We start from the raw sequence: 14,359 nt of genomic DNA, 5'->3' as shown, positions 1-14,359 counted from the left end.
TAATACTTTCCTGGGAAACCTTACGGCATCCCTTCTCACCCACTAGACATAAAACAAACACACTGTTCTTATATAGTAGAGATAAATGCGCCCCCACATCTTACTAATCCAAAATAAAATGGCTGAAGAGAGAGAGAGAGAGATGGATCCAACGTAGATTGGCGTGGCCTGCAGCTCAGAGGATAAGGGCACGTGTCTACAAATCATAGGGATGGGTTTAAATCCCTCACTCACAACAGCCCTCAAAGGACCCTTCCTTTATTTTCTTGCCTTTAGGGGCATGTAGATATGAGTGGTGAGACCTTGCAAACTCAATAATCATTTCTTCTTGGATGATGAGGTTCAAAACCCAAATTACTTGGAAGGGCATGGCTGATGGTAACGTTAGATACAACTCTATAAGCCGAATGTTTAGTAGTGATATTTGGTTTAGTCATAAAAGAGATCATTGACTGCACATTTTCATGACAGTTCATGCAGATCTATATTCCTGCATTACCAGTTACATGACCATCAAGTGGGTAGGCCACGGATACACGTGAAACCTTCATCTTGATATTAGGCTGAATTAACCAAAGTTCAACCATTCATGTGTATGTGTTCAACTCTTGCACAAACATAGCACATTTTTATGCTGTCCACAACTTATATTGGACATTATTTCAGAATATGGTGCCTTCTATTGAGGGTGATGTGGAAAATTAGTGTTTGAACCAGTGGAAGCCTTTCGCGTTTGAACCACTTCACACATCACGATAAGCATAAGTTGACAAAGATGCTCATCAAGACACCTTAGATATCTTTACCATCACTTCAGATCTACACAACAATGACACATATCCAAATCTTTCAGTGATTTATAAAAGATATAAGGAAAGAAATCAACCAAGTATGAGCACTAAGATACAGATGAAAGTTCCAAAGAGCAAAACTTAGACCAGAAAGGTCGACTGCGCTTAAGGATCACGATGATGCATCTAACTCTTGAATCGCAACATCAGCAACAAAGATATTTCCAGAATCACACCACCCAGCTAAGATGTGGATCTTCGAATGCTGTCATTGACAATGTGAAGCTTGTCAATCGAAACCATACGTTTTCCCACAAATAAATAAGAGACGTTGTCACAAAGCAGAAAAGTGCATACCTTGCTAAATCCCAGTCAGTTCAAGTCTCCTCTAAAGGAGAACACCTTATTTCCTTTCCAATTTCCACAAGAGACCTATGAAAATAATCATTTATTTGTCATGATAGCACAAGTTTTCATTCACCAAAAATGATTTTAAAAGTTCTAAATTATCAGCTAGGGGCAATACATTTTTTATGATCATGAAGTCAGAAAGAAAAATACAAGGATATACTGTTAACCATCAGATAAAACAGAATTCTTCGATGCTAACAGATATATAAATGCATGTGGCATGTAGAAAAGCGCGCGCGCGCGAGAGAGAGAGAGAGAGAGAGAGATGCATATACTGATTCACAAGAGGGTAATTGCCACCATAGAGACAAAATGTTTAAAACAGTAAAAAGACATCAACCTTTTCTCATGAGAAAATGAACATTTTTTTTCTTGCATTTTTGGCAAAAAAATAAAAAATATAAAAAACTAATTATTACACAGGAAAAAATTCTAAAATAAAAAATTTATTTTCTTGCAAATGTTTTTATCGAATAGGCAATTTCTCATGATTTTTATGAAAAAAGAAGATATTTGTCACTGTGATTGTCCGTCATCTTCCTACTACATATGGTTCGATATGCTTTGAACTGCAACTTTGTTCTTGGTTTCTGAAACTAAAGAAATCTCTCTCTCACGTTACAATGCTACTTTAGTTTGTGAAAAGTCGTGAATAGTAGGGTCCTTTGGAACCAACAAGATTGGATTGTTAGTTCAGTTTTAGTTACTAACCACAAGAACTATATGGCTGATAAAAGGAATTAGAAGCAAAATCATTTATAAGGCAAGAAATTATACAGATATTTTTGTGCTGAATGTATACCTGGAGAAAAATGCAAATAGAATAAGCGACACTCAATTACCTCGTAATCAATGCCTTGCACATAAATATGATCAGCATTGAGAGAGGAGAATGCAAGACCAGTTATCTACAATAACAAGCAAACAATGATTAGAAACCATCAATTTATTGGATATTCATTTTATTATACATTTATTCTAGTAGTAACAAACAAATAAAAACAAATCATAGGAAACGTAACTTCACCTTCAACTACCAGTCTTTTGATTTTAAAAAGATGACACAAGGGATTATTTATAGTACAGGGTTCTAAAACAAACGAGGAACCTTTTTTTATTTTTCAAAAAGCTTATCTGGTAAATTCAGTTTTGCATGCTTTACAATTCAACTGGATCTCAGTAACAAATTTCTTTGCATTTAAAAACACTGTAAGAAACCAGTCATATTGCTTTCACAGAGAAATCCATTTATCTATTAAGTTAGTCATTACTATTCATGCTTCAACTGGATCTTAGTATGAACAACTTTCTCTGGAGGAGTTAGTAGGTGCTTGAATTGAAAACACTTCAAAGAAGCAGGTGATAAACTTGCAAGTAGAAACAGATGAAGAAAAGAGATTTTGATCGTTGATAAAGTAATGACGGTCCCAGTATTTCATATTACAGTCAGGATGAAGACACAGTAACAATGATCATATGTAATGTACATCAGTTGAACATTTGAATTACCTCACCTGCAGAAGAAGCATAAATAGGGCAGGATAAATTTACACAAGCAATGACCCTTTTGCATAATCTATGTGTTTCTCTTCTAATGCCCTCTTTCCTTATGTTTGTGCATGGTTTTGCATCCTTTAGACCTTGCACTGCAAAAACTGATCTGTAAGAGATGTGATGAACAACCTCATTTTCTGTGTCAGCAGTTCCATATTGAGTTCCTAGTCTTCAAGCTCTTCTCAAATGGATGTTTATCAAACCATATTTTTATGGTCTAGCACTGGTAGAATCAGGTTCATAGAAACAGGGTGGCAATTCAATCATGGAAAATAACCATGATATGGAGATGGGCATTGGATAGGGAGGAGATTTCAAGCTTGGGGAATTTCTGTTATGTTGATAGTCAGCAAGAAATACCTAATAGCTTTGGCATTCACCATTTTAGTTCCTCCTATTTAGTTATTCAAAAACACAAGAGTCTAATTTCAAATGCAACAATGGTAATGAATATTACCTTGACATATTTCTTGGATAATCTTTAATATATTCCTCAGTTTAGACTAGGGACACAGGATAAGCTTTTAGGATGAACATTGAAGAAAAAAAGTTTTTGTCCCTCTTTGAACATGGTTACAACAACAACAACTACGCCTTCATCCCAAAACAATTGGGGTCAGCGATATGAACCAAAAAAGAAATTCATTTTGGGTCTTCCACATGAATCCTTTTCCTCCAATCATTTCTATCCAACGCCATGTCCTCGGTGAGGTTCAAAGCATTCATATCCTTTCCTATCATCTCCATCCAAGTCTTCCTAGGCCTACCCCGACCTCTTTGAACATGGTTAGATTAACAAAAATCACCTTTGATTGTTCTCCTCTATTTTCACAGTTAAAACTCAAATAGATTATCAGTGTATTTCATTTCCTCAGCAAGCATACTCTGTAGGATGATGAAACTAATGAATTCTGTGTCATGCACCTTTTTTTATAAACTGCTTTTAACAAGAGACTGGCTTCTGTTTGTTGATATCTTTGTCACGGGGATTCGAATAGCAGGGTGCCGCACCCGCATTGACGCGACTCGATGTGGGTGCGGGTGCGGCACCAGGTGCGGTCAACCCAACCCTGGGTGCAGTCAACGCACCCAGGGTCATTTTGGTCCAATTCTCAAACTTAAAAAATAATTGCCCAGAAAATTTTTTTTGCCCTATATGTCACAGGAATTCTCCAACTAGGTGCCGCACCCGTGTCACACCCACACCCGCACCTGATGCGGTCAACCTGACCCTGGGTGCAGTCAACGCACCCAGGGTCATTTATGTCCAACTTTTGGACTTTATATATATATATATATATATATATATATATATATATATATAATTTTTATATTTTTGCCACACCCCCGCACCCAGGTTTTTTGAAAGTGCTGCATCCCCGCACCCGCACCCATGTGACATAGTCACATAGGTTGATATCTGTATTCATGTTCCAAGCAGATTGGTTCGCACTAATATCCAATTCCCTTCTTAGGCAATCACTATTTTCCCCCAAGGCTTCATGATATGTTCACAAGATATCAATAACTGGTACAACTATAAATGGCAACCTATCCTTATGAAATAGCCCATAATGACCATTTGCCAATACTTGTTTCCCGTTTATCTTTAAAAAGTCCCCTTCCTCGTAAAATGGCTATCTATAGTGTGCTTATGTTTGGCTTGAAACATTACAATCCTGATTTTTAAAATGAATAATGTTCAATAGCATTGCAAAGCACATTATGGGTTTAAACATTTTGATCTGATAGCTGACTGATGCATTAAAGCAGAACATAGCACCCTCTAAAAAACTAGTAACATTTCTAATATTCTTGTGCTTTTGGCTGACGACAAGACTTTTTAGTTCAGAGTCAAATGTTGGATAGTTCATGAGTTTCAAATATTTGAGATATGTTAATGTAACCTTAATGAGGTTTTAAATGTGTCAATCCTTGTATCAGGTGCATACTTCAAACCTCATTATGAAAGTCTTACTGAATGGTCAAAATGTCACTTTTATTTTGGGCTTACAACATTTGTGGAGGCACACTTTTAATTCAATTTGTACCTTCATTTTTTATGCAAGATCACTACCATTACCATCCCTTGACTTTTTTCCTGAGTAGGGTAGATGAGACTAAGAAAAACCATTAACGGCTTCCAACATCTTATATTCAGAACATAATAAACCAAATAATAAGTTGTGATATTTGGGGTGTTCAGAAATGTCCAAAAATGCCCCTGATGGGCATTACCTATTACAAAACTGTACATAGCAATATATATAAACCACTGTCACCAATATTGCCAATATTTTGAAAATATCATGATATTATCGGCTATTTGAAGGTAGCCAATAATATCGGGAATATATCGCAACATTTTTAAAATATTGGTAGAAACAAAATATCGCAATATTTTTTGAGAAAAAATCATTTTTTATATTGTAAGTTTGCATTTCCTATTTTTTGTTTCTTATATATTTTAAAACCTTTAAAACATGTTTCTTTATATTTTTGAAAGAAAAATAATGCAAAACTTATTATTTTCTTAGCTTTTTGTTGTTATTTATATTTTTAAACTCTCGAGATTTTTACGAGATTTATCAACTTTTGAAAATCTCTCCGAGAAATACCCTCACCGCGAAATTAGCTTTAACGATACGGGTGACTATGATTTTAACAGAACCTTCTTTTATCTTTTACTGGTTTAATAGGGAATTTAACAGCAACGAAGTTTTGATGTGTGTTCAATTCTAGCAAAGAGACATTCCTCTTAGTTCTTTCTTCTAGATGAATGATCAAAGGTTTTGATTCATTAACAAATTCACATGATAACTGTTTGAGGTTTTTATTATAACACATAATATAAAAGGTTCTTCACTACTATAGAGCCACAGTTGCTCTCTCTCTCTCAACCTTTGCAGTTTTAGATTCTTTACATTATGTGAATGCAATAAAAGAAGTGACTTGAGCTACAGTCGATTCACTTTAGATTATGAAAAACAGGAAAACCTAACTCCATACAGAGGTGGTGAGATAGAGGGAGCAGTGCCCTTGTCCCTACCTGACTCTGATGCTGTTAGAGTTGTTGATTGAGTTGCTGTTCCTTAACCTAAAGGTTAATGAGCTACTATTGTTGTTGGTAGGGAGGAAGAAAAGACCAATCTGATAAGATATATCTTTTTTTTCTCCCTTAGGTTAACAAAGAGTGCTTTCTTGTTGTGCTTACCCTTTTTAAAAGGGTAAGGAATAGTTAGCTACTTCTTTTGAAAGGGGTATTGATTTGTTAGCTTACCCTTTTCAAAAGGAATTGGAGGCTGGGCCAATTAACCACAATCTGAGAATTTCCTTAATTTGATGAGGAATCTACACAGTTTCTCAAGGACAACCCCAAAAGAACTCCCAAGATCGAGTTGGGCTACTATGGTCCAGAATGACAATAAAAGTTTAATATCTAACAAATGTCACCCACAAACAATTTCTTTTAACTATGAAATAAAACCAAATTGCATTTTGATAATGCCCTCAGATCTCATAGCTATTAATCATTCATCGACAGTTATGGCAAAGGCATTCAACAAGTGCTTCTGCATAGAGAAGGGTATGAAAAAAGAAGGAAACAGCCAAGAAGAAGAAGATGATGAAGAAACAGCAGCAGCAGCAGAAGAAGAAGAAATAATGGAATTGCAGAAGCTCAAGCTGAAAACCAATGCAACCACTCCAATGGAATTAAGTTTTCCATCATTGGGCACTGAGAAATTTTGCATACTAAAACTCAACAATGAGAACTGCTTCAAAACATTAAAGAATCCAAGAAAAAGAACCAAAGAAATGAAAACAAAATGGAAAAACCAAATGGAATTAAAAGGTAAAATTGAGTAAAATGGCAATAACATAATCATGCCAATAATAAGAAAACAATGCTTAACTGCAATCAATAAACCCTAGCAAAACTAGGATCAGTAAACACCATATAGATTTCAAGAGATCAGATGATGATAATATTTTTCCCAAGAACATAATTAGATTCAGCAAACAATAACATTTATGACAAACCCTAAACCCCCATACCATCTTAAGTAAGAGAAATCTCAACAAAGACCCCCCCAAATTCTAGCAGTTCAGCAACCAACAGGTACATGATCAAGATTTATTACAATCACAAATGGAACTCCTTATCAATCATAAAACTAGATCCAATAATCCACAGGAACCCTACCATAAAAGTGCCCACCAAATCAAATAAAAAAAAGCAAAAAATAACCATTTTGGAGAGCGCAGCATCCGAATTGTTTTCAAAAACAAAATGGGGAAATGTCTGGAAACCTAACCGAAAAATGGCTTCTCGCCACCAAAAAGGAGAGTGACAGCTAGGACATGGAAGTGTAAGGTTGCCCCAAAGGGATGATTTATAGGCAGAGTGAGCATTTGAACTTGCAGTTTAGCTAAAATTCTGAACTACCATCTCACTCTTCTCAGAGTATGGGTGAAATGGATCAGATTTTATTATAAATTAAGCCCAAGTCCGGCAGTATTTTTTTGGATATAGATATCAAAATAAAATCTGAATGTGTACTTGGATTGTATTCTGATTTATATGATGGCATGTGTTATTGGATTGTATTCTGATTTATGTGATGGCACTCTTTTCATATTCATACTCAAATTCAATCAACATTTTTTGTTGAATCTAAATCCATATCCAGATTAAATCTTATCTCTTTGTCTTCTGAATTATGATGGCATGTGTTATTGGATTGTATTCTGATTTATATGATGGCACTCTTTTCATATTCATACTCAGGTTCAATCAACATTTTTTGTTGAATCTAAATCCATATCCAGATTAAATCTTCTCTCTTTGTCTTCTGAATGTCAAATACATGTTCTCAACCTTTTTCACTGGTCCTGTATTACATATGAAATTTAAATCATGATTTAATTCTGCTACATTGCATTTAACATGGATTCCGGTTTGATTTCCTTCTTAAAAGTTGGATTAGGATTTGGATCAACCATTATCTACCACATATTCGATGAGGTTAGGGCTCATAAATAAGTGGAACTAGCCGAGCTAAAAGTGAAAAGACTCGGCTTGTTATTTGAGGAGATTCACAACAAGCCTGAGCTAAACGAGCTGAACTTGAACTGAGTCATTTACAAAAAAGAACATATTTCAAAACTAAAGATAATGGGATTTGAACTTTGAATCTACTAAGCTAAGTCCAAACTAAGTTGTAAGCAATATGGTTTTAAACTCTAAATTTTTGCTTGCAAGCCAAACACTTAACTAATTTTTCCACACTACACTATGACATAAAATATATATAATAGTTATTTTGTAATGTTCTTAATTTTCATGAAAAAGACCTAAATTCTACCATTTCCATTGATTTTTCTTTTTAATAAAGAACCTTTTTTTATCTTTTACTGGTTTAAAAATGAATTCAATAGCAAGGAAATAAGGATGGGTGTTCGATTCTTGCAAAAGAGATGTTGCTGCTAGTTCTTTACTCTAGATGAATGAAAGAAAGGTTCTGATTCATTCACAATATCACGTTACAGAGATTAGAGGTTTTTAATTCATTTACAAGTCTCTCTCCCTCTCTCTCAAACTTTACAATTTTATTAGATTCTCTAGGATATGGAAATGCAATTTTTAAACATATAAATTGGTGACTTGTCCGATTAACCACAATTTGAGAATTTTTTGGATTTCCTGAGGAATCCATACACTCTCAAGGACAACCCTCAAAGAAATTGCTGAGGTCGACTTGGGCTACTAATTCTATAGACAACAACAACAACATAGGTTCCTTACCTTGGTCTTCATCTAGCATAGATTGCTAAATGACTTGGAAGTTTTTGGCATTAATTATGGTATGGTATACATCTCCAATATATGATGGTAGGTCAAGATGGAAGGCATTCTCTCCAAATTTCTTCAAAACGTGGAACGGTCCATATCTAATAGGTTTAAGCTTTTTGTCATTTCTTTTTGGTTATTATAAACTTAGATGAAGCCATACAAGCCCCTCTTTCTGAAAACTGAACTTCACAATGCTTATCATGTCATTTCTTGCACTTTGTCATGACATGTTCAGCTGCACATCAGCCTCTTCATGGGACTTCCATACCTTTTCAAAGAACATTTGAGCTCTCCTTTTCCTATCAAGCACCCAAAACTAAGTAAAAAATCCAAAGTCAAAGTGCCTTTGTGGTAGATATCCCAAAAGAGCCTCAAAAAGTGTGCTGTAAATAGAATTGTAGATTTCCTATTAGATTCAAATTATAAATAAGGTAGACCACTACCCCACATTTTGGACCCTTGAAATTATTATCATTAAGAAGATGCACCGCAATACTGTTGGCAACTTATGTACTTATGTTTGTTCATCCATCTATGTATGGAAGGCAGTGCTTCATTTTAGCATGTGCCATCATCCCCCCAATAGTTATTTCAAAAATAACTCTGAAATCTACTATCTTGATCAAATATATTTAAGGTAGGTAACCCGAAATTATTCCATATATGCTGAAGGAATAATATGACTGCTTCTTTACAAGCAATTATCTTCTTAAGGAACTAAACATACCGTCTTGCTAAAACGATCACCTACCACAAATAATCATAAAATGTCCATAGAATTACTCTCCCAGATTTTACTAGGCACTAATAACTGTGTCTAGGGACCTAACTTTTGATTAGAAGACTTAGGACTGTTGCACTCAATACACCTTTTTATAAAACAGGCAACAGACTGCAACAACTTAAGCCAGCATATGCATCTCACGAGAAATGTTTTTCAACCTAACGTGTCTTACAATTTCAGAAATATGAACTTTCCTAATCCATTCACACGATCAGCTGCTTGTGTCACACATGTTCTGGCAGTTATTTTTTTCTTCACTTCTCCTAATCATATAACTTGGTATATTTTGAGTGGTGCAACGACTGAAAATTCATAACTAGTAGGAGGGTAAGATCAAGACAACATATTTACTATCTTATGGGTTTCACCCCTTTTATAATTGATTACCAGATTAAACCACCACATATATACTGTATATGTCAAACAGTTGTAAAGAAATGAATCTTCAAATGCAAACAAGAATGTCCACTAATAGGTACCAAATGAACAAGCACAAAAGTGGGCCACAAAGAGCACACTCACAAAACCAGAGTTACCGGAAGCACCATAGGGCATGGGAAAGTGTGCTTCCCCGAAGCATGTTTCGGAAGTGTGAAACATGGTGCTTCCAAAACGTGTTGGGAAGCGCCAAAAAAATTTGGGAAGCGCACTTCCCATTTAGGGGAAGCTCGCTTCCCCTTCTTTTTTCATTTTTTTTTGTGTTTTTTTTTTTATTTTTTATTTTTTTTCTCTTTTTTCACTTCCCCTCACTTCCTAGGTCGCTTCCGGTTCGCTTCTGAGACGATTCCTGGTTCGCTTCTAAGTCGTTCTACACTTCTTGCTTTCTCAAAATTCTGAAAGTGCCTCGCTTCCCGCTCCTGCTTCCCCGACTAGCAAATCTACACAAAACCCACAATGGGCACACAGAAAGAAGACTCTCAATATAAAACATATTATTTGATTGATGTTCAAGTATGCTAGAAGCATTAAGAACAAAGAGGGGTTTCACCCTTATTTATACAACAAATGAGAGGCTCAAATAGCCGTTAGCTCCAACAGCTAGATTTCTAGCCATTTGACTAGCTAAGCTAAAAAAGAAAAAGAAAAAATAATTACAAAAAAGTTTATTATATATATAATATATATTTATGTATATACATATACAAATACATATACATACTTCGGTATGTATACATATAGATAAATATATATAATATATATACACATTATACATATGTACATTTTAACAGCAGTAATGTTGTACAAGTTTGAAGAAACTGTTAAGTTGTACAAGTTTGAAGAAACTGTTAAGGTTTATGCTTTGTGTGAAATATCGCTTCCTTATCTAACAATTACAAACACCAGTGGTTCACAGTATGATGAAGTGCATACAGCTCTTTGTTTTAAGTAAGATAATTAAGTGCTGCATCCTTTATCAATTTATGGTCCCGGCTTCCCATCCTGCACTACAGGTGCTCCTAGGGCATATCCAGATGCATTAGCTTCTATTTCAAATGGTCTCTGCAAATTAAGTGAGAATAATATTGGTGTTTCATATATTTTTCTTTTCCAGCAATTAAAATGTATATTCATGCTTCTTCAACCACTCAAACTTTTGCTTGGCTTCGATCATAAATGAACTTACATACATATTGGCATGCTCTCATAAAACATTACCACCTCAATCACAATTTTAGATTTAACCCAATACTTTACACCTCAATAAACCATTATACCTCAATCACAGTTTTAGGTTTAAGCTAATGCATACATATTGGCATGCTTTCATAAAATGTTACACCTCAATCACAGTTTTAGGTTTAAGGCAACATGAGATGACCTATGTAACAGGGATTCAGCTAGCAGGGTGCCGCACCCGCGTCGACGCGACTCGACACGGGTGCGGGTGCGGCACCGGGTGCAGTCAACCCGTCCCTGGGTGCGTTGACCGCACCCAGGGTCATTTCGGTCCATTTTTTTGGATTTTTTTTAAATTTTTTTGCCCTATGAAAAGGGAGGTGGTGTTGCGCAGCCGCTGGAGTGTTGGGGTAACCAACCCCCACTCCCCACGACCCCCATCTCCCTTTTGTTTCGCCCCTCTCTTACGCACTCTTCTAAACCCCCCATCCTCTTCCTCTCTCACTCGTTATCTTCCTTCCCCTACTTATCTCCCTCTCGTTTTCCTTTCTTTCTCGCACCATTTGGTGAAAAGGCACACGGCTCACACGAGCATGATGGCGAGGGGACTCCTTTGGATTCACGGTAGCCGAAAGAGGGAATCAGAAAGAAATCGGGAATCCGCGATTCACAGGTAGGGTTTACTACGATTGTTGTGTGTGTATTTTGTTTCAAGTTTGCAATGGGTTGTAACCATGGTTGCCAGTTGAGGAAGCGGGAAGCGATACGGGAAGCGAGGCACTTTCAAAATTTTAGGAAGCGGGGAAGCGTGGGACCACTTAGGAGTGATTCGGGAAGTGTCTCGAAAGCGACCTAGGAAGCGTCTCGGAAGCGAGGGGGAAGCGAAAAAAATAAAAATAAAAAATACAAAAAAAATGAAAAAACAGGGGAAGCGAGGGGGAAGCGTGATGGGAAGCGTGCTTCCCATTAAAGGGAAGTGCGTCCCCCATTAAAGGGAAACGCATCCCCCCACGCTTCGGAAGCGCGACGTTTCGCGCTTCCGAAGCGCGCTTCGTGGAAGCGCGCTTCCCCTTTTAGCTAGGCGCTTCCGGTAACCCTGGTTGTAACACACCCCAAATATAAAGGATTTTGAAAGAAAAAAAGAGAGGGTTTAATGGCTACCTGTTATCATCGCAAAATTTTTTTCCCTCCCTTGCGAGAGAGAAACGAATTTCGCGAGTCAAACTCGACCAAAGTTTTGAAAATGGTTTTGAAAATTAACTCGCCTCCATTTTGAAAATTTGCGGAAAAATTCCATGGAATGGGATCCGCCTGTCGATACGAGGTTCAACCGTTCTTGGCGCCTTTACCAGGGGTAATTGAACCAAGGATCAATTACGTGCTTTAACTTGACTCAAATATCTAAATTATGCTCGATTTTTCCTAGAATGCACAAAGAATCAGGCTTGTGCTATGAAATTTAGAAAATAATGCAAGTTTTGAAAAAAATATGATGTTTGCTTTGGAAAATTGAAATGCATTTAGAAAAGGACTGGAAAATGCTTGAAAATAGAATTCTTGGGAAAATCATTGAATTTTATTGGAAATCAGAAATTTGCATTGGAAAGTGATTTCTCAGGAAAATTTGAACTTTAGAAAATCGATTTTGAAATTTGGAATTGCTTTTCTGAGAAAATGGATTTGAGAATTCTGAGAAAATCAGGAAATTTATTGGAAAAGGGATTTCTAAAAAGGAAAATGAATTCTCAGGAAAACGGGAATTCTAAGAAGATGGATTTCTGAAAACTTGGGATTTTGAAATTTGAGAATTTTAAAGCATAGAAAAATCTTGATTTGAAGTTGAGAAATGCTTTGAAATGTCATTTGAAAACTTAGGATTTTGAGAAAATCAAATCCTGAGAAAGACTTGGAAATTCTTGAGAAAACTGAATTTTTTTTTTTGAAATTGAAATTGGAAAATGAATTTGACAATAATGCAATTTGATTGATGTAAATGAATGAATATGAATTTGAAAAGGGAATTTCATTAGCGAATTGAGAAATCCTGTTGAAGTTTTGAAAAATGCAGTGCATTTTTGAAGTTAGCCTAAATGTGTAGGCTGAATGTGGCTAATATGAAGATCATAAATCTTGGTTTTCTTCGTATTCTGACTATGGCCATAAATACGAATCCCACCGAGTTTATAAACTCCATAAGAGCTTGTGCACGTGCCATTCGTGTAAACCATAGTGATTTTGAAATAAATGTGCATGAATCATACATTACATATTGAAATTTTGCAGAAATTACACTATATGCAATGCAACCCTATTCTAAGCAAAAAAGTAACTCTTATTCCAAATATTACATTTATTGTTTACATTGAATTGAAATGAAAGAAATAAAACTAAGTCTTCTTCTTGAATATTCCTGCAAAACTAGAAAACAAGGTTAGCACAAAAATGTAGGTTTTTCTGAATTTATCCGAAAATATGGGAAATTATCAGATATTATTCAGATATAAACCCAAATTCATACCCCCTTTGATATAAACATGATAAATAATGAATAAATTTCGAAAATAAACTTAAAAATTCGAAATTGGGGTCAAAATGACCAAAATACCCCTGATGACCTTGAAATCAGGGTTTTCTAAAAGAAATTTTGTAAATTTTGGAATTTTGAAAATCAAATGAAATAAATCAAATATAACATGATAAAATATGATGATATGCATAAAATTTTGGAGAATTAGAAATTGAAATTTCGAAATTTAGGTCAAAATGACCAAAATACCCTCGATAACAAGACTATGGCCTTGAAACCAGGGTTTTCTGAAATAAATTTTGCAAAATTGAAAAATATGAAATGCAAATGAGATTTAAATTAACCCTAATATGATTCTACATGCTAATTTACATGAATAAAACCCTAAAATGGCGAAAATATCATAAAATATCAAATTTAACCTGATTTTCGCCTGATTTTCTCTTCTGAATTTAAAGATAAACTAACACATGGAGCAAATGAACTTGAAATTAAACCAAATTTGGCATGGGCACCTAAAATAACCCTAAAAACAGAATGGAGCTCGAAAATCTATTTTTTTGTATTTTTAAACATAGAAATTCAAATAAAAATCCTAAATTTTGTGATTTTTGCCTAAAATGTTAATTCTAAAGGAGATTTAGGATATCAAACTTCCATAAAATTTTCCCAAATTTTATGGGGTGACAGAGGACAGTAAGGCAAGGATTTTTGCCTTTTACACTTTCTGGTTTTGACGTATGGTCGGAGCTGTGCCACTTCGGCAAGTCGGATCGGAATCCGGCGACTCTAGGATTTAGGGGAAACAGACAGGTTTCGGT

The 14,359-nt window shown here is 35.4% G+C and overlaps 1 long non-coding RNA gene across 5 annotated transcripts in view; it reads right to left on the bottom strand.

The window, feature by feature from the left end:
- Positions 1–518: 518 nt before the first annotated feature.
- The window catches only part of LOC149837977 (uncharacterized), a 30,926-nt gene continuing 17,085 nt past the window's right edge, over positions 519–14,359 (bottom strand). For 2 of the 5 annotated variants that reach the window (XR_016432145.1, XR_016432148.1), the window contains exons 4-6: positions 2,005–2,110; positions 1,149–1,223; positions 519–1,056 (exon numbers count right to left, since the gene is read on the bottom strand). This is a non-coding gene — a long non-coding RNA (uncharacterized LOC149837977). The remainder of the gene's footprint in view (positions 1,057–1,148; positions 1,224–2,004; positions 2,111–14,359) is intronic. The other 3 variants (XR_016432147.1, XR_016432149.1, XR_016432146.1) reach the window with 2 other exon arrangements.

This window comes from Nuphar pumila, chromosome 5, assembly GCF_984573655.1.
Source record: "Nuphar pumila chromosome 5, dmNupPumi1.hap1.1, whole genome shotgun sequence".
Taxonomy (NCBI): Eukaryota; Viridiplantae; Streptophyta; class Magnoliopsida; order Nymphaeales; family Nymphaeaceae; genus Nuphar; species Nuphar pumila.
Note: the sequence above shows the minus strand (reverse complement) of the source record. Positions and strands in the feature narration are given on the sequence as shown.